This window comes from Neomonachus schauinslandi, chromosome 1 (assembly GCF_002201575.2).
Source record: "Neomonachus schauinslandi chromosome 1, ASM220157v2, whole genome shotgun sequence".
Taxonomy (NCBI): domain Eukaryota; kingdom Metazoa; phylum Chordata; class Mammalia; order Carnivora; family Phocidae; genus Neomonachus; species Neomonachus schauinslandi.
The window spans coordinates 136,760,748-136,782,948 of NC_058403.1; the positions used below are offsets into that span (position 1 = coordinate 136,760,748).

The following is a 22,201-nucleotide window of genomic DNA, read 5'->3' on the forward strand; positions in this document are numbered from 1 at the left end:
TTGACAGAGAGAGAGACACAGCGAGAGAGCGAACACAAGCAGGGGGAGTGGGAGAGGGAGAAGCAGGCTTCCCGCGCAGCAGGGAGCCTGATGTGGGGCCCTATCCTGGGACCCCGGGATCACGACCTGAGCCGAAGGCAGACACTCAACGACTGAGCGACCCAGGCGCCCCATCACATAATCCTATTTTAAATGTTGCCCCAAGTCTGAAAACATCACTGTGGTTCTTGGAAACCCGATTTAAATGTATAAAGAAAGCTGATATTCCTTATAGGAGGGCATACATGGGTACATTATTATATTATCGAAACCAGCTCAAGATATAAGAAAGAAATTTGAACATATATAAGCAACATTTTGAAAAGCCAAATAACTTATGTCAATGCATGATGTGTGACCGCTCTAACCACAATTATGTATATTTAGAAGATGCAAATGTGAATTTTTTGGAGGTAATATTTTACGGCACAACAATGTGTAATTATTATACAAAAGCAGGTAGTTAAAGAGCTACAAGTGTGTGCACGGGAGTTATTGATTAGCATGCAACTTCCTGACCTGACATTGAGTGATTAGATGATGCTTTTTAAGACCACGTAGCTTAGTGTTTTAAGTATAAAGACAAATTTTGTTCAAAAGTTTTCCATTTTAGATAATTACTATACCTGAACTTTTTACTTACAAATTTTCTTTCAGTAGGTTTGCTTAGTATAACAGCACCAAATGGCTACTTTATACTTTTGAATTCAACTGGAATTCGCCAGCCTTCCTCATTTTCTTTGACTCACATGGAAAAATTACAGAGTGAAAGTGGGCGAATCTCACAGCATGGAGTGTTGGAAGGCCAGCTTGGGGTTCCTGAGGTTTGGGTCCCAGGCGTAGGCCTACTGTGTGTCTGTGGCTAGTCATTAACCTTCTCCAGTGGTCGGCTTCCCATCTGTAAAAGGGTGGGATTTATCCAATGATGTCGAATAGGACTTACTGTGATAATGGCAATGCTCTTTATCTGCACTGTCCGAAGTGGGAGCCATTAGCCACGTGTGGCTACTGAGCACCTGAAATGTGGCTAGTGTGACTGAGGAAATGAATATCTAATTTTGTTTTATTTTTATCAATCTACATTTAAATTAAGTAGCCACCCATGGCTGGTGGCTGTAGTACTGGACAGCACAGGTTGATGATCTACATCCCTTTTTACCTAATGTTATACCCTCCTCCTGCCCCAATTTACCACTTAGCTTTCTCTTTTGTACTTTTACCTCTCCAACTCCATTGTCTTTTCATTTCACTTAGAATTAAAGGTCAGATATGCCTCCATTGCCATTCCAGCTTAGAGTCGAGAGCTTAGAATTAACCTGTAGCATTAACCCACTACTTGAAATGGAAAAAAGGACCAGGTCTTAAGAACCTCTTTGATCTTCCATTAGGGCCCCTTTGGAGAGTCCAGAGTTATTTGGATGGAATGAGAGCTGACGTTTATCAAGTCAAAAGGCAGCATTGATGTGGCTTCCTATTTTAGGATAATGTCAGCTTCAGTTAAAAGCTTTACTGTCCAGAGCTTCTGCTAATAAATATGGCCACACTGTCAGGATGGGCAATTCATTTGCCAAACATCGTTTGCTGTAATTAGGTGGTGTGATTCCTACCACGTGCCAAGACCTCGGACTAAGTTCTGAGGCTGGGAATTTGAGTAAGTTTCCCTCCTCCTTTAAGAAGAGCCCAGGTCTAAAAGAGGAGCCTGGCCAGAAGATAAATATTTACAACACACCATGACACATCCTATAATCCAATATGTGAACAGTGTGTTGTAAGAATACAAGGAGAGAGCACATCTTCATTCTTAATTCCTGGCCAGCGAGGGAAGGTTTCAGGAATGAGTTATCATAGGATGAACAGGAGTGTATTAAGGTATTAAGGATGGAGGAGGGCATTTCTGACAGAAGAGCATGGTTCCTTCGGGATGGCTGTTGAATAGGGCTGTCCAGAAGCTTTATGCTTAAGTTTATGAGAACAACGTAAGACATTAGAGCTGATTTTGCCACCTCTCACTAAAGAGTCTTTTAGCTAAACTATTTTTCCAATAGGCAAAATGATTCAAACTTTGGGTTCTGGATTTTTGCTTATTTCAAGGGCAACTTCCAGTCCCTTGATAAATGACAAGAGCCCTACCCTTTCCAATCCCACTTAGTTCTACCTCTTGGATATAGTAAAGGAAATTCTAAGGCATATCTGAGACAAGAAGTCTTTTTTTTTTTTAAAGATTTTATTTTTTATTTATTTAGAGAGAGGGTATGAGTGGGGGGAAGGGCAGAGGGAGAGGGAGAATCTCTGTGCTGAGCATGGAGCCCAATGTGGGGCTCGATCTCACAACCCTGATATTATGACCTGAGCTGAAACCAAGAGTCAGATGCTTAACCGACTGAGCCAGCCAGGCGTCCTAAGAAGCAGTCTTTTGAAGGGACTGAATACAAGGTAGGACCCATGAGTTAGGAGGAAGAGAGTTAAGAATTTGTATAAACATGGAGCATAGTCATCTGGAGCATTGAGTTCCCAGTCAAAAGAGAAGCATTTTTCATCACCAGACTGATGGAATCTTGGAATCCAAACCTTACTTGGGAGAGTCTAGTGCTAACCTCTGTGAAACCTCTTGGTCTCCAAGAAGAGTTTGTTTCTTGCATTTTCTTTTCCTACAGTGAACTCGCTGGGGCAGATGGAATATAAAATGCTGGTGTCTGCCTCTCCGGCGATCTGCAGAAAGCAATTTCTGCATTCTTGAGATTGTCCATTGAATGGCTGCACTTCATTGTCTGTATAAGCAGTTACCCCGCCCTCGCCCCACCATTTAGAAATTTACAGGCTCAAAGGATGATGACTCAGACAGGATATTAAGGCCCTATAAACAAATACATACTCATTATAGAAACATACAATAAATGTTTTCCTTATGTGAAAGCCACAGGGCAGGGTAAATTGTGGATGGAGTGGTGGCAGATTTGGTGTTCGCCAATTAGATGATGCTGAGATTCCCTCCATGTTGTCACTGCTGTTCATAAACACCTAGAAGAGGTTTCCAAGCTCCTTCCCTCTGTTTTAGATAGTTGTTCATAAATACTGTACATTGGAATCATCTGGCGGGGAGCTTTTAAAAATTTAGATGCCCAGAAAAAAAAATCTGGATGCCCTAGTCACTTCCCAGATAATTAAATTAGGAGCTCTAGGGGTGGAATCTAGCCCTCAATATTTTTTAAATTCCTTGGGTGATTCCAAAATGCAGCAAAGTTTAGGAACCTCTGCTTTAGACTTGAGAGCAGTTGAATATTCCTAAATTTGGAGTTAAAAATACAGATTCCCGGGGCCTTCTCCCAGATCCAGTGAATCATCATCTCTAGGGGTGGGCAGATCTTGATGTTTACCTTTTTTTTTTTTTAAGATTTATTTACTTATTTTACAGAAAGAGTGGGAGTGAGAGAGTGTGTGTGCTGGGGGAGGGGTTAGAGAAAGAGAATCTCAAGCAGACTCCTTGCTGAGCATGGAGCCCAACGTGCGGCTCAATCCCACAACCCTGAAATCATGACCTGAGCTGAAACCAAGAGTTGGATGTTCAATCGACCCAGGTGCCCCTGGATGTTTACTTTAAAAAAAACCTCCAAAGCCAGCCTGATGCCCAACCGTACTGAAAACCTCTGTTCTAAAGCACTCATTTTGATTTCTCCTCTCATGTGTATATGAAATGTGAGAAAGATTAAAATAGAAGAATGAGGTCCATTCAAGACTATATAGGTGATACTTTCTGGGACACCCCTTTGCTTTTTTCTTTTTTTGGTTCCCACTTTTTATTAAAGTGTAATACACTTATAGACACATGCAGGGGATGTAAATGTATGAACTATGTAAACAGCACACAGATAAAAAAACCTGACGCTCACCAGTCATCTAGGAGCCTTCCCTCGCAGGCATGACCCAAGCCCCATGGGAACCACAGACCTGATTTCTAATATCACTTCTTCTCATTAAAAAGTTTTATTTGTTCTCATGATCACACTGCAGTATAGTGGGCCTATTTAGAGCAAATAATTATTGAGAGATAATTAATGGGCCAATAGAGTATTTTGAAAACAAATGGCCTAATCCATCTTGTATTTCTCTTGCTCATGGTTATTGAAAACAAGGAAGAACATGAGAGAGAAATATTTTCCCAGATTTTCATATATTGTTAGTTATTGGGTGCAATTTTCAGACACTCTGTAACCCTAAGCCTTGTAACAACTCTGCAAAAGTAAGAATTATTGTCATCTCTACTTAACAAATGAATAAACAGAGGCTTAGAGAGGAAGCGAATTGCATTTGGCTTTAGGTCCCACTTACACAGAAGGCCCTTCCCCTGTGCTGCACACTGTCTCTCACATTTGTAACTTATTGAGAGTTTAATCTCCTATAAATATCAGCATGAGAAAAGGTCTCCCGGCATTCACACTATGAAATTCTGATTATGGATTATAACTCGTTTGGTTGTTTCTTTAAAAATCCACTCCAAAAATACTTTATGAACTGTAATTCTCAAATCACATAGATGAGTTTTTAGTTAATGTAGTTTTTTTCTGATTAAGAAAGTAATTTATATTCACTATAGAATAAGATCAAAATATAGAAGAAGAAACTATGAATCATGCATTATACCCAAGTGTTCTCTAAAAATAAGAAGGGCCTTCAAGAGCCTGGGCAGGGTAGGTCTCTGGGAAGAGCTACTTGATCTTTGGATGCTTTTCAAGAGATTTGAGGTGATAATTTATTTTTGAATATTTCTAAGTATTCTGGAGTTAACACAGACCTGACGCTCTATACCACATAGTGTGCAAACAATTTGAAAGGATCAATAAACTATCTGATCTCATGTTTTTACAGGTTGCCAGGTGTAACTGCATTCCCCCACAATTTAAAAAAAAATAGTTCCTATGAACACACACACACACACACACACATTGTTCCTCTTTTTTCTACTTGTTAATAGTATTGGCTGAAATTATGGTATTTAGAAATTTATCATCAGTACATCTGAATTCTTAATAGAGATTCCAGGAAGCCTTGAGTTTTCTGGGCAAGTGTTTTTTTTTTTTTTAAAGCAAACATACCAGAGTTTATACCTTTGAATGTGTGTGGTTTTTTCTGGAGGAAAAAGCTGTGTACCTTTTTCAATGTGTTCCCATTGCTCAAAATATTCTGGGGGAATTACAGAAAGCAGGGCCAAGGCATCTTTGAATGGAACATCCTAAAACTGTCTCTCAGTTCCTGGTCTAAACGGCGTAGGAACTTTCTCACTTACTCAGCAATGACTCCATCAAAAGCCACTGATTACATCTCTGTGTCTGTCCAGTCAAATCACAAAACAATATCCTCACTACGCCTCAGGGGGAGCAGAACCCAAACACTTTGCTCCTTCTGGAATTTGGTATCTACTCACAGGATCAAGGAGCTTGAGAGGTGAGCAGGGGCGGCCTCCTACCCGAGGCTGACAGTCACGGATCCAGGGTGGCTGGTGACGTGTCACTTTGCTCAGTTATACCAAGAATTAGGGAATCAAGAAGTTTAAACAGGATCCCAGGCATTGTGACTCAAAAGAAAGCAATCTTTTCCACTTAAAACATCAAACATGACTTCTAGCACCATCTGCCAATCACTGTGCCCATAAAAAAAGCTGATGCTTATTTTTCTGTATATTTCTAAAATCTCTTATATATACATATCCATGGTATAGGTGTACCACAATGTTTTTCAATCATTCCCTGATTGCTGGGCATTCATTTTGTTTCCAGATTCTTCTTTCCTTCATCACAACAATGATGCAATAACATTCTTGTGTACCAAATCTGGCATACTGATGTTTTTATTTTTATGGGCCAGTTTCCCAGAAGCTGAGTCATGTAATATATGGTGTGTGTTTGTGTGTGTGTATGTGTGTGTGTGTGTTTGCATTAAGACTTTTCAAAAATTCACAAGACTATAGCAATGTATGAGATTCACCCCCCTCACCTCCATCTCTCCATCTACCACAGTGGTGGATATTAGGGCTCTTTTAAAATTTTTACTAATTTGATGGGAGGGTTAGTATCTTATTATAGTGGGCAAATGGTAGCCCTCATCCCCCCCAAAAGATATGTCCATGTCCTAATTCCCAGAATCTATAAATATGACCTCATTGGAGAAAGGGTCTTTGCAGATATAACTAAGGATATCTAGATGAAATCATTGTGGATTCTCTGGTGGGCCCTAAATTCAATAAATATCTTTATAAGAGACACATGGAAGAGAGACACAGAGAGAAGAAAGCCATGTGGAGAAGGAGGTGGAGACTGGGGTGATAGAACTACCAGCCAGCGAACACCTAGAGCCACCAGACACTGGAAGACCAAAGGATATATCCTCCCCTAGAGCCTTCGGGGAGAGGATGTCCCTGACCTTGATTTTGTTTGGACTTCTCGCCCTTGGAACTGTGAGAATAAATTTCTATTGTTTTAAGCCACCAAGTTTGTAGTAATTCATTATGGCAGCTTTAGGGAACTAATATATTCATTGTTACCATAAAGTTGTGTTCTTCTGAAAACTACTGAGGTTGAACATATTTTCATGTGGTTTTATTGGCCATTTGGATTTGCTTTCATGTGACTTGACTATTCAGATCTTTCTCCCATTTTCCAAAGGTTTTTTTTCCCCTAATAATTCTTATAACCACTGTAAAAATGCAGACGTGAACATGTTGTCTGCCACATGTTGGAAGACATCTAGCATATGTCTTTAGAGTTTGTTTATGATATGTTTGGTCATACAATTAAAACAAATTACATGGTACAGCATGCTCATCTTTTCCTTTATCCTTTATGAGTTAGTTCCCTGTTGATTATAAACATTTCCCTGACATCTGGGTTATAAAAATATTCTCTTAAATCTCCTTTAAAATGTTTGTTGTAGGCAGAGAGAAGGTCCCCAAAGATGTCCATGCCCTCATCCCTGGAACCTAGGAAAATGTTGCCTTTCATGGCAGAAGGGACTCAGGTGTGGTAAGGAGGCAGACTTGAGATGGGGAGATTATCCTAGATTATCTGGGGGGGGGGTCCAATCTAGTCACACAAGTCCTTAAGGGGAGAACATTTCCCAGGTGTGGTCAGAGGGAGATATGACTACAGAAGTGTGGTTAGAGAGATGCAACATCACCGGCTCTGAGGATGGAGGAAGGGGCCACAAGCCAAGGAATGTAGACAACCCTTAGGAATAGCAAGGAAATGGATTTTCCCTCAGTGCCTCAGAAAGGAATGCAACCCTGCTGACACCTTAGCCCTGTGAGACCTATGTCAGACTTGTTACCTACAGAATTGTTAGATAATACATTTGTTTTCTTGAAGCTACTAGGTTAGTGATGATTTGTTATGGCAGCAATAGACAACTAACATATATTAATTGCTCAGTTAAAAAAAGTGTGCCTTTATCTATCTAGAATTTACTTTTGAAGATGTTAGCAAGTAGGGGTACAGCTTTAGTTCCAGAGGGACTCTCCAATCAGTGTTGATCAGTTTGTTTACTCCTTTGCCAATATTATGTTGTTTTGATATGGTTCCTTCAATATGTTCAAGTATTTGGTAGGCAAGTTAACCTCTTCTTTTGTTGTTTTAAAAATAGTTTCTTAGGTTTTCACAGATAATGTTTTATGTTCTTCAAATTATCATTCCTTGCTGAAGTTTATTCCTAAGTATTTTATAATTTGTATTGTTATGGCAACAATTCCACTTCCATTTATAATTGATAACTATTATAAATAAAGCATACCATGTACAACACTGTCTCAAAGCCTGAGAACCTGCTGTTCCCTCTCACTAGAACGGGCTTCTTCCAGTTATCTGCATGGCAGGCTTTCTCATGTACTTCAAGCCTCTGCTCAGATGTTCACATTTTTAACAGTTGAGGCCTTCCCTGATCACCCCATAGACAACAGCATACCTTTGCCTGCTGCCCACCTACCTACTAAGCATTTGCTATAAGCTATTTGGCTTTCTATTTTTCTCCATAGCACTTGTTACCATCTGACTTATATTTAGTCATTTGTGGTTTATTTTCCATTTCCTCCAACTGCAATGTCCCTTTTGTTTACTATTATTATCTCCAGGCCCTAGATGAGTGTTTGGCGTTCATTCAGTCGGTGTTCAATAAATATTTGTCAAAGGAATGACTAAAAAGAAGACCTATTGATTTTTCTACATTTATTTTTCAATCTTGCCACCTTGCCAAATATCATTATCAATTGTAGCAATTTTTTACTGGAGTCTTTTGACTTTTGTAGATATGCCATCATATCATGAACAAAAAAAAAATGATAATATTAGTTTTCTGGTTGCATGAATTATGCTAAATATTTATTCTATATAAATTTACCAGAACCTCTGAAGCTATGATGAATAATATTGGTGGAACCAGGGATTTCTATCTGCAGAAGATTGCAAAGACGGTCTCAGTTATCCCTGTATCCATGTCCTTTGTCATGAAACTTTGCAGTGCCCTCACATCCTGAGTCTAGGCTGAGCCCCATGAGTGCTTTGGTCAATGGGATGTTAGCAAAATGATACCAGCAGAGGCTTGAAAATGCTCTGACACTGGGCTTCCTCTTGTTCCTACTCCTCTGTCACCACCGTGACAGCATGCCTGGGCTAGCCTGGGGAAGGTGAGAACATGTTGTACAGAGTAAAATTTTCCCAATTGTTCTAGCAGAGGCCATCTTAAATTAGTCCACAGCCAACCAGCCCCAGACATGTGGGTAAGCCCAGTCACTATCCCAGAGCTGCCTAGATGACTGGTAGCTGACCACAGACAGGCACAAAAGCCCAGCCCAGATCCCCTGATCCCCACTGACTGTGAGTTATTTATATGTTTATTATCATATGCCCTTGGAGTTTGATAGTTGTTTGTTCGGAGGTATTATTGTGACAATGGATGATTGAGACACTCTCTTATGCCTAAATTTAATGTAAAGAGCCTTAGAGTTTCACCATTTATAATTTTGTTATTTGTTAGTTTTGGCAGATAGTCTTTATCATATTTAAATAAAACAGAAGTAGAAAGTAATTAAAGTTATCATATTTAAGTAAAAGAGAAATAGAAAGTAAGGTTTTTTTTAATTAAAAACGGTTGAATTTTTCAAATGCTTTTTCTACATGTATTGTTATAATCTTTTTTTATTGATGAGACAAATTATTCTGATAGCTCTCCTGATTTTGAACCATGCTTATGCTCCAGGAACAAGTCCTTCTTGGTCATAACATATTATTCTCTTGGGGTCCTTCTGGATTGTTTTATTTAGAAGTTTGCACCTGTATGTATAAGTGAAATTGGTCCATAGGTTTTTGGTTTGTATTTTGTTTCTCAGGTTTTGGAATAAAGGTAACATTGGCTGTAGGAAATGATTTGGAATTTTCAGGATTGATCAAGGAGCTCAAATATAAGAAAGGACATAAAGATTTGAAACACATAAGCCACACAATCTAACAGATTTCTGCACAGACCTTGCATCACAATTGAACATTAATAAAATAAATAAATTACAAGGCTGAAAAAATTTTAACTTACTTTACAAAGTAGATACTTGAATAGACCATAATCTTAGATCATAAGCAAATAAAGTTGATATTAAATAATAAAGCAATAGCTAGTCAAGCTGAACTACTTGAAAAATAAAATAAAAAAACTTCCTTCAAATTAACTCTAGAATTAATGAGAAAAGCAAAATTTTAATTATAAACTACCTAGAACCAATGAAAAGGAGAATATTTATTTCCTACCAAAACTTACGGAACATAGCCAAAGCTATATTCAGAGGAAAATGTATAGCTTATAGTTATGACAGCTTTGTTATTGAAAGACATAATAAATGAACACAGTGCCAATACTAAGAAATTCCATGAAGAACAAAAGGATAAACCTGAGTAAAGGATGAAGATGGAATTAGTAAAGATAAATACTGAAATGAATGAAGTGGAAAACCAAAATGGTAGAAAGAACAAATAGATTCAAAAGCTGTTTCTTTTATAAAATATAAAACCATTGCATGAGTATGATTAGGGAAAGAAGAGAGGAAAATATTAGGATTGAAAAGAAGAAACACACAAACATGAAAGTAATTATAAGAAAGTACTACATTAAATCCTATTGCAATAGATGTGAAGTTCTAGAGAGAAGGGGTTATTTCTTAACAAAATAGGAATTAACTAATCCAAGGAGAATGAGAAAAAGTTAATAAAAAGAGATTGAAACAGTAATTAAAATTCTGTCATTTAAAAGGGTGTATTGGGGACAGGGGAATACCAGGATGAAGCAATTTCACAGTTGGGGTCCAACTAACTTTTAAAGAACAAATGATTCCAGGGGCACCTGGGTGGCTCAGTTGTTAAGCGTCTGCCTTCGGCTCAGGTCATGATCCCAGCATCCTGGGATAGAGCCCCGCATCGGGCTCCCTGCTCCGCGGGAAGCCTGCTTCTCCCTCTCCCGCTCCCCCTGCTTGTGTTCCCTCTCTCGCTGTGTCTCTCTCTGTCAAATAAATTAAAATCTTAAAAAAAAAAATAAAGAACAGATGATTTCAATGCTATTTAAACTGTTCTGGACCATTTACCCAAAGGTTACAAAAATATGAATTTGGAGGGATACATGCACCCTGATATTTATAGCAGCATTATCTACAATAGCCAAATTATGGAAAGAGCCCAGATGTCCATTGACTGATGAATGGATAAAGAAGTGGTATATATTGTACAATGGAATATTACTCAGCCATCAAAAAGAATGAAATCTTGCTATTTGCAACAACATAGACGGAGCTAGAGAGTATAACGCTAAGTGAAATAAGTCAGAGAAAGACAAATATCATATGATTTCACCCATATGTGGAGTTTACAAAACAAAACAAATGAATATGGGGGGAAAAAAGAGAGGCAAACCAAGAACAGACTCTTAACTATAGAGATCAAACTGATGGTTACCAGAGGGGAGGGGGGTGAGGGGATGGGTGACATAGGGGATGGGGATTAAGGAGGGCACTTGCTGTGATGAGCACTGGGTGTTGTATGGAAGTGTTGAATCACTCTAATGTACACCTGAAACTAATATTATACTGTACGTTTACTAACTGACATTTAAATAAAAACTTGGAGGGAAAAAAACTATTCTGGGCCACTGAAAAAGATGAAAAGCTCCTAAATTCATTTTCGAATGATTTCAATCAGTGGTTCTCAGAGTGGTTTCCCAGACCGGCAGCATCAACATCATCTGGAAACTTGTTAGAAATGCAAATTATCTGGCTCCACCGAGACCTACTGAATCAGAAGCTCTGGGAGCAAGGGACCAGGAACCCAAGGCCCTTCTGGGAGTCAAGTGCATGCTAACATTTGAGAGGCACTGTTGTCAGTGTAACTGGCATACATTTTACACACCAAAGGCTATAATTTGCTTTGTATTCAGGAGTATGTCTCCTAAATCTACCCACTTTCCTTTCTTTTTCTCAACATCATAATCTATCTTCCCACACGTTATATTGAACTTGCTCACACAATTTTATCCTCCCATATATATATATAAATATATACATATAAATACACATATATTTATGTATAATACACAGATACAAAAATTTATGTATAATACATAATAATTTATGTATAAATATATATATTTATATATTTTTTCAAAACAAGTTTCTTCTATGTGCAGTTACATACAGGCATTTACTCCTATGACTGATTACCTGGAAAATCATTTCTATGGATTGCAAAGGATGTGGTGGTAGGAATTAGCATATATAGGTGGACTGTATATGGCAGTATTGGGTAGGAATGTGCATGTAACATCAATACACTGGTGTTGGGGTTTCTGCTGGCAATAGAAGTTGCATGTGTGGGATGAGGTCAAGGTCAATGGTGGTACAGATATCAATATTAGTATCTGTTTATAGGTGGTAACTGATCCCAAGCTAAGCTCAACATGACCATTTGCATGTTGCATTCTAATTATCAAATGAGAAGAAGTACATTTTCCTTTAAGTGCCAGCTGATAACAACGGGTTGGAAGCATTTTGATATGCTTTAATCATGGGATAAAGAGGTATGTGATATGCACACTACAAAAGCCAAGTGTTTCACATCCATTATATTATTTCCCCTATATCACTGTGAAAAGTATTTATTGTGAGCTCCATTGTTAAAGGGAGGAAAGAAAGGGTCAGAAAAGTTTGGGAACTAGCCCAAGGACACCCAATTCTATGCAGGATTCAAAATCAGGTTTGCCTTGCTTTAATCCAGCTTTGGCTCCTTCTACTAAATCTTTTAGAACTTTTTTCTAAGACTGAGTTGGCGCCCAAGAAATCTGAGTCTATCTCCATAATGGACTAACTCCTTCAGAGTCTTTTCCAGCAGATAACATACTTCCTCTCTTTTTCATTTAGATGTGCTTCAAAGTTAAAGACCTTCCATGATGTTTTTATTGCATTGGCCCCTGAGACTAACAAATGGTTACACATACTATATAAAGGAAACCATTTTAATATTAATAGCCCAGGTATTTGGGGATTAAAGGTTTGGGGTTTGCTTTGGCATGCAAAAGGAATATTAGTTACCTGTAATTCTAGTTTGGGGGAGGCTCATAGCTGTAATAGATAACAGCTCCCTGAATCTAAATTTCCTGGCACATGACAGGCCGGCGATAGAAAGCTCAGATTTCCCTACCTTTGACCACCCACGGGGAGGAGGCATGAATCTGTCAACAGTGTGGTCTCTATAAAGCTGCCTTCCACAGGAGGCTCACACTGAGACACAGTGCTCAGGCCAAGATGATTAGGTTGTCATAAATACAGACTCTCTGTGAGCAGAAATTATTAACGGGGCTGGGGAACAAAGGAAAAATTCTCCCAAACTGAGAAGCGTTAAGTTTTCTTAGTATTCGCCTGTACGCAGCCAACTAATTTGACCTGTAGGGATGGGGACTGCTCTCCCACCAAATTTTCAAGGTGATCAGGGTAGTAGCCTATCTTATTTTTGTTTTTTTCCTAAGGCATAGCAAATAGTTTGACAAGTGGGTGAAGAAATACAGTGTCAGGCTCAAACTCTCTTTCGCCAGTCTGTAGCTCAATATCCTTGAATAGGTCCACTACTCTAACCTTGTAGATCATAAAATATAATGTTGTAACTTGTAACCATGCGGGGCTTTGGAGGCTAATGACACTTTTAAAGACAACTAGAATCTGCATGTAAGTAGTTTTCTCTTTACTAAAATTAATTGACAAAACTTAGTAACTAATATTTATTATGAGCCAATTAATTACCGTATCACATCTGGTTCTAAAAAAAAAGTCACATTTTTAAAGCAAACCATGATTACACATCATTCTCTTTTTCCTCATAATAAAGAGTGGAAATCTCCTATGAGAGTTCTTGTTTATTTTTAGATATAGTTGAAATTATATCATAAATTCCAATTTTTATCCTTTTTTCCACTGAACATTATAACTTAACCATTTTGCTACACTATAATCTCTTTATAAATAGCCCTTTTAATGATTTTAAATAGTCTAGTATATAAATATAAGTTTATATTATATTTATATTATATATATATTTAATATATATTATATTAAATTTAAATAGTCTAGTATATAAATATAACAACGTTCTATCAAAGGATATTTGGTTGATTTTCAAATATAAATAATGCCACACATAACATTTCTGTGCCAAAATCTATTTCTGAATTCTGGATTATTTCTTTAGGAAAAATTTTCAAAACCATTCCAGAAGATTCTCAAATTATTGCTTCAAGGAATATGAACATTTAGTGGGCTCTTGATACAACTACAAATTACCGTGTTCCAAACCTTTGCTTAAAGGATCCTTCAAGAATTTCCCAGAGACTTTGCTCTGTCCATACTCACAGCTTTTACTAGATCCCAGCTGCCTTGAGCTAGAGTATGGAACGTTGTCTCCAGTTTCCAGACCACTTGCCAATGGCCTGAGATCGCACAGTCCACTGTGTCAAGTCAGGACAATAGGTATATATTGGCGATCACTGAAATAGCTTTTGTTATCACTGCTGTAGCCTCTGTAAGTTCTCCCCAACTGGCAAAAGAAGTGGGAGGTTAAGTTCTGAAGAGGTTGCAGGCTCTAAGTTTTCAGGAAGGTAGGGGAACGGATGCTTGGGTAGAAAGAGCTTAGGCAGCTGAACTGAGTGAGATAGCAAGGAGATAGAGCACATTACAGTAATAATGATAAAACCAATAACAACAATAGTAAATTTGTTACAGACATGGACATAACTACTATCAAAATGTTGGCTTTAGAATTTGGGGTTCTATGAAAGAATTTGGGAGTCAGTGTGAAGGACTCGAGTGTTACAGAGCTCATAAGTCTCTTTGCAAAGCTTTGTTTGAGGTCCTAGAATATAAAATAACCATTGGATACAGAACATCCCTATCTTCTGAAATATAGATCAGGGCAGATAATCTAATTAGGAAGAAAGCATTCTGTTATCTAATTGGGCAGCAAGGAGTGAGTGAAATCTTTGTTAAAAAACCAAATAGAGAAAAATAAATTTGGTGCATGTGGAAAGGCCTTTTTAAAAAGGAGAATGGCTGATTTTTTTAATAGTCTACGGCCATACCACCCTGAACACACCCGATCTCGTCTGATTTTTTTAATAAATTATAATCTTTGGTCTTTTGTGTATATGTGTGTTTGGAACCCTACTCTTGTTCATCTTTGAATTCACCATTGTGTAATTGTTTGCCATGGTAAAAATTTAATAAATGTTTGATTTCAATTGAATATGTGTTTTCCTCCTATGAAGAATTTGGGGATTTTCCATGTCTTTGAAGTGAAATCTATCTGTGTTTCTGGAATAGGTTCATGCTTCTCTTTTGTTTTTGTTCCGCAATCAACCAAAAGTTCTAGAATTTTCCTTCCTAGGAAATTGACCATTTTCTTTTCCATTTAGGTTGCCACACTGCCACACCCCAGGTATTCAGGCCCCAATAGAATCTTTGCACTTGCTATTGCCTTTATCTGGAAGGCTCATCTACTCTTTCCTGCTGGCTTCCTCTCTTCAGAGAGGCCATCTCTGACCATACAACTAGTGTTGGTTCTGTCTCTCTGCACTTGTTGTTTTTTGTTATTTTCTTTTTTCTTCTTTTCTTAACGTGTGAAATTTAAATTTTATTTTATTTTATTTTTTTATTATGTTCAGTTAGCCAACATATAGCACACATCATTAGTTTTTGATGTAGTGTTTAACGTTTCATTAGTTGCATATAACACCCAGTGCTCATTATAACACGTTGTTATTTTCTATCTTAGCCTTTTAGCCTTTCATAGCATGCATTACAATTCAAAATCATTTCACTTATTTCTGTGTTTTAAGCATTTCAGTGTTTTTCAAAGTTAAAACACATAATGAGAAATGTTTTATATTGATTCATGTACACACACACACACACACACACAGCTGAAAGAACAGTTTGGTAAAAAACATGCTTAAGAAGTATGGTAGAATGAAGCCGAATTTCTTCATTCTATTCTAGTTTGTTCACTAAAGAAACAGTCACAAAAGCAATTTGTGACCCACTAAATTGATCTCAAAGGCAGGATACAATCCGAAATTTGAAATATTAGGTTATTTGTCTTTTGTTTCCCCCGCCTACAAAAAAATGTAAACTCCATGAGGTCAGAGAATATATATTTGTCTTACGCACTGGTATATAGTTGACACTCAATTAATAGTTTTTGAACAAATCAATACATGAAAAAATGAGTAAGTTAATGAATGAAGTCTTACTAAAGTTTTATTCCTTATTTTGGCATACCTGTGTTCCTAAGAAAAGAACATTCAAGTGGAACATCATTTTCTTTTCTCATAAAATGATATTCAGAACCCAATCTAACATTCAGAGACCCAACCGGCATTTCATGGAAGAGGCTGAGATCACTGGACTGGTTAGCACCTCACAGAATTTGAAGATACATTTGAACAAGGGAACGTTCCATCTGAAATTTTATAATTTGTAGGATGCATCATAAAGCTGCTGCTTAAATAAACCAGAAAAACCCACTCCTCTATTTAGTGCTATTTTTGGTGGAAAGGGGGTGACTGAACAAACAGGTAAAAAAGGGAAGCTAAGGAAGAAAACAAAGAAAAGTTTTCCTGTACAGAGACATCTGCCCTATCTTTCCAAATGCTAGTGAGAGCTGGGGCAGACAAGCGGGCCTACTAGCCTGGAAGGAAGCTCTACATCAACATTACTATTCTGCTTGCAGAAAGTTTTTCCATGTGCTTATTTATTTATTTATTTTTAAAGATTATTTATTTATTTATTTGAGAAAGAGCACGAGCGGAGTAGGGAGAGAGGGAGTGGGAGAGGGAGAAGCAGACTCCTCTCTTGGCAGGGAGCCCGATGCGGGACTCAATCCCAGGACCCTGGGATCATGACCTGAGCTGAAGGCAGACGCTTAACCAACTGAGCCACCCAGGCACCCCCTCCATGTGCTTACTTATAATTTCTCTTTGTCAGTTGAATACCGAATCACTCTATGACTGTTTGATCTTTGTGAACTAAGGGGGAAGAATTCTGTGTAGTGTAACAAACTTTTCATGTGATTTAAAAATTGTTGTGTATCTATAAGAATTTCCATGATAGAAATTTATTTATCAGTAATCTTTGCCTTTCAGATATAAAATGATGTACTTTCATTCCCCTTCTTGAAAGAGAAAGGAAAGGGAAAAGACCTTCCTGTATTCAAAATTTCTTTTTTAAAGATTTTATTTATTTATTTATTTATTTATTTAATATATAGAGAGAGCATGAAAGCGAGCATGAGTGGGGAGAGGGGCTGAAGGGGAGGGAGAGGGAAAGAGGGGTCTCTTACTGGCAATTTGTGGGTAGAGGCCAGAGATGCTACTAAATATTCTACAGTGCATAAGACAGGTCGCCACAACAAAGCATTATCCAGCTCAAAATGTCAGTAGTGCCAAGGTTGAGAAAACTTGTTCTAAAGGAACTCTCTGTCTCATGGAAGCACATTGTTTAATAAGAGTTTAAACAACATATAAAACAAGAGCTACTCATTTCAGAAGACTTCAGCTAAAGTGGGATGATGTCACAGAAATTAAATTAATTGGGTGGTGTCTCAGGCAGATATCTATTGTCATCTTTCTCTGTGTCTGTTTCTCCCACATTCACATGTCCATTAAGCTTATAAAACACCATATAGTCCAGACATTTACTCATACAAAATGTAAATGAGGACCTGTGTATGGCTGAAGAGGGATGTGAAGCCAGCTGGGATGAGGAAACACTTTTATTCCCCAAGGGGCTGCAACTGCCTTGTCCAAAGCAGATAAGATCCTGGACACACCTTGACTGTGGAAAATGTAAATACCAGGTACCACAGAGTCATGGAGTTGGAAGGACCCTGTTATTACTTAGTAGATCCAATATCCTCTTTAATATTGTTTATTGACAGAAGAACTTGCTTGGCATCTTGTCCAGGGCTTAAACAAAATTAAAGGGGAGTTAATGATTGTCTTAAGTACCTTCTGGTTTCTCCTCTCCATTTGTCGTAGACTTCCAACCATCTATTTTCAGTATTTCCAGAGCCCATACCATGAAGAAAACCTGCTCTCAGATTTTAAAAAAAAAAAGTATCTCACTATCAGGTGTGACTTCTCCCCATCTTTGGGAACCTCTTTTTGCACCTGAGTCCCCATCTTAGCAAATGGTACCCTGGAAAAGGTCCCATGGTGGAAATATAAGAATCACTATTTTTGCTCTTTTCTCATTCGCCCCTGTATTATCCAGTCCATCTCCAAAAGTCTTGTGGATTATCCTTGCTATATCTCTTTTTTGGATTTCTCTCAATCATTTCTACCTCTATGTTGGTTTATATCAACATTTCTTCTGGATTATAGAATAGCCTTTTTTTTTTTTTAAAGATTTTATTTATTCATTTGAGACAGAGCGATACAGAAAGAGAGCATGAGCAGGGGAGAGGCAGAGGGCAAGGGAGAAGCAGACTCCCTGCTGAGCCGGGGAGACCAATGTAGGGCCTGATCCCAAGACCTGGAGATCATGACATGAGCCGAAGGCAGATGCCCAACCACCTGAGCCACCCAGGCACCCCTAGAATAGCCTTTCAATTGGACCATCAACCTCTGGACTTGCCCCCTCTAACACTCTCTCTGGAGTGAACTCTCCAAAACACGTATCAGATCTTGTCATCCCACTGCTTAAAACCTTTCATCTGTTACTTAGTAGTTCCAAAGACCTTATGATGATTTATACAGCTCTCTATACACAGAGCACTGCTTAACTTTCATATCTCGTTCCTCTTCTCTCCCCTCTCCCCACTTTCCCATCGTGTTGCAGCAATTCTGAACTTTCCTGGATTTCATTAAAATGCCATGCTCTCCTTTAATACCATCTCTTTGCGTGTGCTGTTTCCCCTGCCAAGAGTACTTGAATGCTTGCCTCTGCCCTCTGCCCCACTATTTCAGGTCTTAGCTAAAATGGCACTTCCCCTGGGAAGCTTCCTTTGACTTCCCAAGTTAGAGGTAGGTGCTCCACCCTTGTGTTCTCCTGGCATCTCGTAAAACTTCTCATTTGTGATGATCTTCTGTTGTAATTGAGTCCCTCAGTAGGTTGAAAGCACTACGAAGATAGGGTCTGCATGTCTTTTTTAAATATTGTTGTAGCTCCTGTACCCAGCACAGTACTTGGTACACAGTAAACAATTGCTGTACTTCTTGGTGGGAATTTAATAAAATATATTATCCTGAAAATAACTGAATGAAGCTGGTGGGGGAAAAAAATTTTGAAATACAAGGGAAGCTTTCCATGGGAGTCCTTGAAATCAAATCATGCTGCTGACATTTTCTACTTATATGTCCACATTTGTGTGGCAGAATCATTATAAAACCGAGCTCTCTTGCTAATTTTGAGAACTGATCTCCTTAGATAACTTTCAGGAATTTTCACATTATTTTTTAATTTACTGTACATCTAACTGGATCGAAGCATTGTACAAAGACAGTGTGGCTGGACCACGCTGAAGAATGGGGGTGAGAGTGGTAAGGCTGGCCACGTCCCTCAGGGCCGAGGAGGCCATGGTGAGGCACGAAGACTTTATTTTTAACCCAAGGGGAATATTTTAAAGACTTTAATTCGTGGTAGTGACTTTCTCACTCTGGCTGCTTTATGGAAAATGGATTTGATGATGAACCAAAAGCAGAAGGAGGGACAAGCTAATAGACCAGTGAGGTGTTTCAGTGGCCTGAGTGCAGATTTAAGATAAGTTTTGGAGGTAGAAGCTGTAGGAGTTGCTGAGAGTTTGGATTTGGGGGCGAGGGAAAGAGGAAGCAAGTACGATTTTTAGGTTTTTGGACAGAACACCTACAAGAATGGTGCTGCCATACTGAGATGGAAAGACAAGCACCTACGCATCTCCATGGCCCAGCACGGTTCTCACCTCCTCCTTGCAGGCTGTCATCGACTTCAAAACCCTTCTCTCTTTCCTCTCAACAACTTGGGAAATCATTGCCTGCACCACTCATCCTTTTAGGAGGAATGCTGAGCTCCCCAAACTGGCTTATGTTCTGTGAAGGTGAGGGATCTCCCCTTCACATCCAGTGAGGCCTGTAGGTGGGCCCCACAAATCTGCTGGTTGGGGAATGCAATGCGGTTCACACTGTGGCCCATGCTCTGGAGCTCTTCCCTGGAGCTGTCAGCTGCCAAGAATATCCTGCCACCCACGGGACTAAATGTTCATATCCTCCAATTCATGCCCCAATTGGACATTTTAAAAAGGCCATTACCAAAAGCCTTTGAAAAATTATGTTACTTTTTAGAATCTTAAAGACAGGCATTTAACTTCTATTATATACTCTATGATTATTTAACATTAACACTTTTCACTTGATACATAGTTACTTTTCTTTCCCGTTAAGTATTACCTTCAAATGCAACCTCATTTCCTCTTCTATTAAATAGAAATTCAGGATAAGTTTCTCCTCATTGAAAATATGTTGGATTATTTCAAGAACATTTCATTTTCTGGAATGCTCATTCACACTTTGGTTAGAAGGCTCTTTTAAAAAAATAAAACTTCAAGGTTCCATAATATCACCTTTCAATTCATTTTAAAAGTTTTATTTTTAAAAAAATATAAATCTGGTGCATATTTGGAGTTACACATTTATTGTAACTTCCCACACAAAGCTAGAATGCTGTCTATAATATTCTTAGCAGTAAGAAAGGAACATAATTATGAAGAACTTATGCAGAGGCAGGAATCAGGCTTTTTCTTGTTCTTCCTTTCAACACATGATCTTTGAGAATTACTTAGAAAAGTTAATTTTTGTTTGTCATCTTCCTCTAGTACTGGGATAGGCATTTTATATACCTTTTGTCATTGAATTATCCCAACCACCCCGTGGTGAATTTTTGCCTCCAATTCCCAGTGGATTGAAGGTATACTTGGCAGGGTTGACTAATAAGTCTGAGGATACACAGCTAGAAGCAACAGCTCTTGCAACCAGATCTAGGTCTTGGTGAGTCTAAAGTCACACAACCATTCATTTAGGTTCTAGTTATGGGGGAAGCGAATCCCCTTTTGAAAAACCCAGTTCCGTGGTAGCACTTGCCAAACTACTTGAGAATTGTTCCTTAGATCAAGCCAAGTCCCCAAATTCCCATTCACTGGCTGTCTTACCATCCCAAGCAGGAGTGCCTTACATGGACTTCATAAGGTTCCATGAAATCCCTGATGGTGTGAGCCAATTTTGTGTTTATATAAATTTTTCTGGGGAGTAAGTCTAAGTTTGTTCATTTGTTTTTTTAATTGGATTGTCAGAGGGGTCTGTTATTCCCCTTCCCAAAGGATAAAACCCTTCCTCCTGGGGAAATACAGAACAAGTAGTCTCCTTACTCTGTATTTCAGGCCTTCTACTTGAAAATAAGCTGCAGTCACTTCTGCAGCCTTTTCTTCTCCAACTGGACACTCTCAGTTCTTCCCACCTTTTTTGTGCAACATGGAACATCTCCAAAGCTTTAGCCTCTATGGAACGCACTGTGGTTGTCCCCTCAAGCATGGCACTTGGGAGAACTCAATGTCCCTCAAAGCTTAGCACTGGGAACTGATTACAATTTTCTATCCCTATATCCATTCAATATTTTACTTAAGAATAAGATGATAATTTATTTTCCTCTTACAAGTCTCCTTAAAAGTTTTCAAGTTTATAGAATTGTCGAATCAATATGTTGTACACCTGAAACCTAATATCACATGGTACATCAATTATACTTCCAGAATAATACATTTTTTTTCAAGTTCAGAAAATACAGGATTATAATCCATATCCCTTTAGGATCCTCCTTCCCTTCGATTTCCCACCAAAAAAAAAAAAAAAAAAAAGCCTGAAATACAGGAGTTCTATTTCCTTTACTTTGTCTTTTAACTTCAAGAAACATGAGAAATCCTGGAAAAGCATATTTGTGTAATCTCACCCTTAGCAATGATACATTAGGATTTTAAGAAAAGTTGGCCATTGGAAGCCCATGCCCTGAATATGGACAGATCTTGACCCACCCATGAATTGTAACAAAATCTCCCTTAGAGTTCACACGGAGAGCATCCTAGTCTCGCACTCACCCTGCTGTCCTGCCCGCTTCCAGAACCTGCTGACATCTCCACACCTTCCACATGAGCTGCTCCTACTCTATTTCCACGTCAGGTAGGATGAAGACTCTCTAAGCAAATGAACTGCTCAGGACCCAACTCCGCCGTCCCGCCCTTCCGTGGCTGAGCGATCCCAATTATACGTTCTTGAGACGCATCTTAGATGAGTGCGTTGATTGACGCTGAGCTGGCGTCACCACGGCACGGGCTTGGCCACAGAACACACTCCCCAGACAAACAGCTCACCACTCCAGACTGTTCTCTCGATCTGGGATTCCACACCATGCCTCCCGCCTGCTACCAGCAGCCAGTCTTGCAGCAGGAAGATGAGCAAAGCTTGTGGAAACTGAAACCCCTAGTGAAATGGGACTCCTATAACACCAGGAGGCTGCCAGGACAGCTAACACCCGACATGTTACCTTATCCATGTTCTCGGGCCCTGGGACGACGAGAACTTTTAC

At 38.8% G+C, this 22,201-nt stretch overlaps 1 protein-coding gene across 1 annotated transcript in view; it reads right to left on the minus strand.

Moving 5' to 3' along the window:
* THRB (thyroid hormone receptor beta) overlaps positions 1-22,201 on the minus strand; it is a 208,373-nt gene that overhangs the window by 165,697 nt on the left and 20,475 nt on the right. The gene's annotated exons all lie outside the window — the stretch shown is intronic.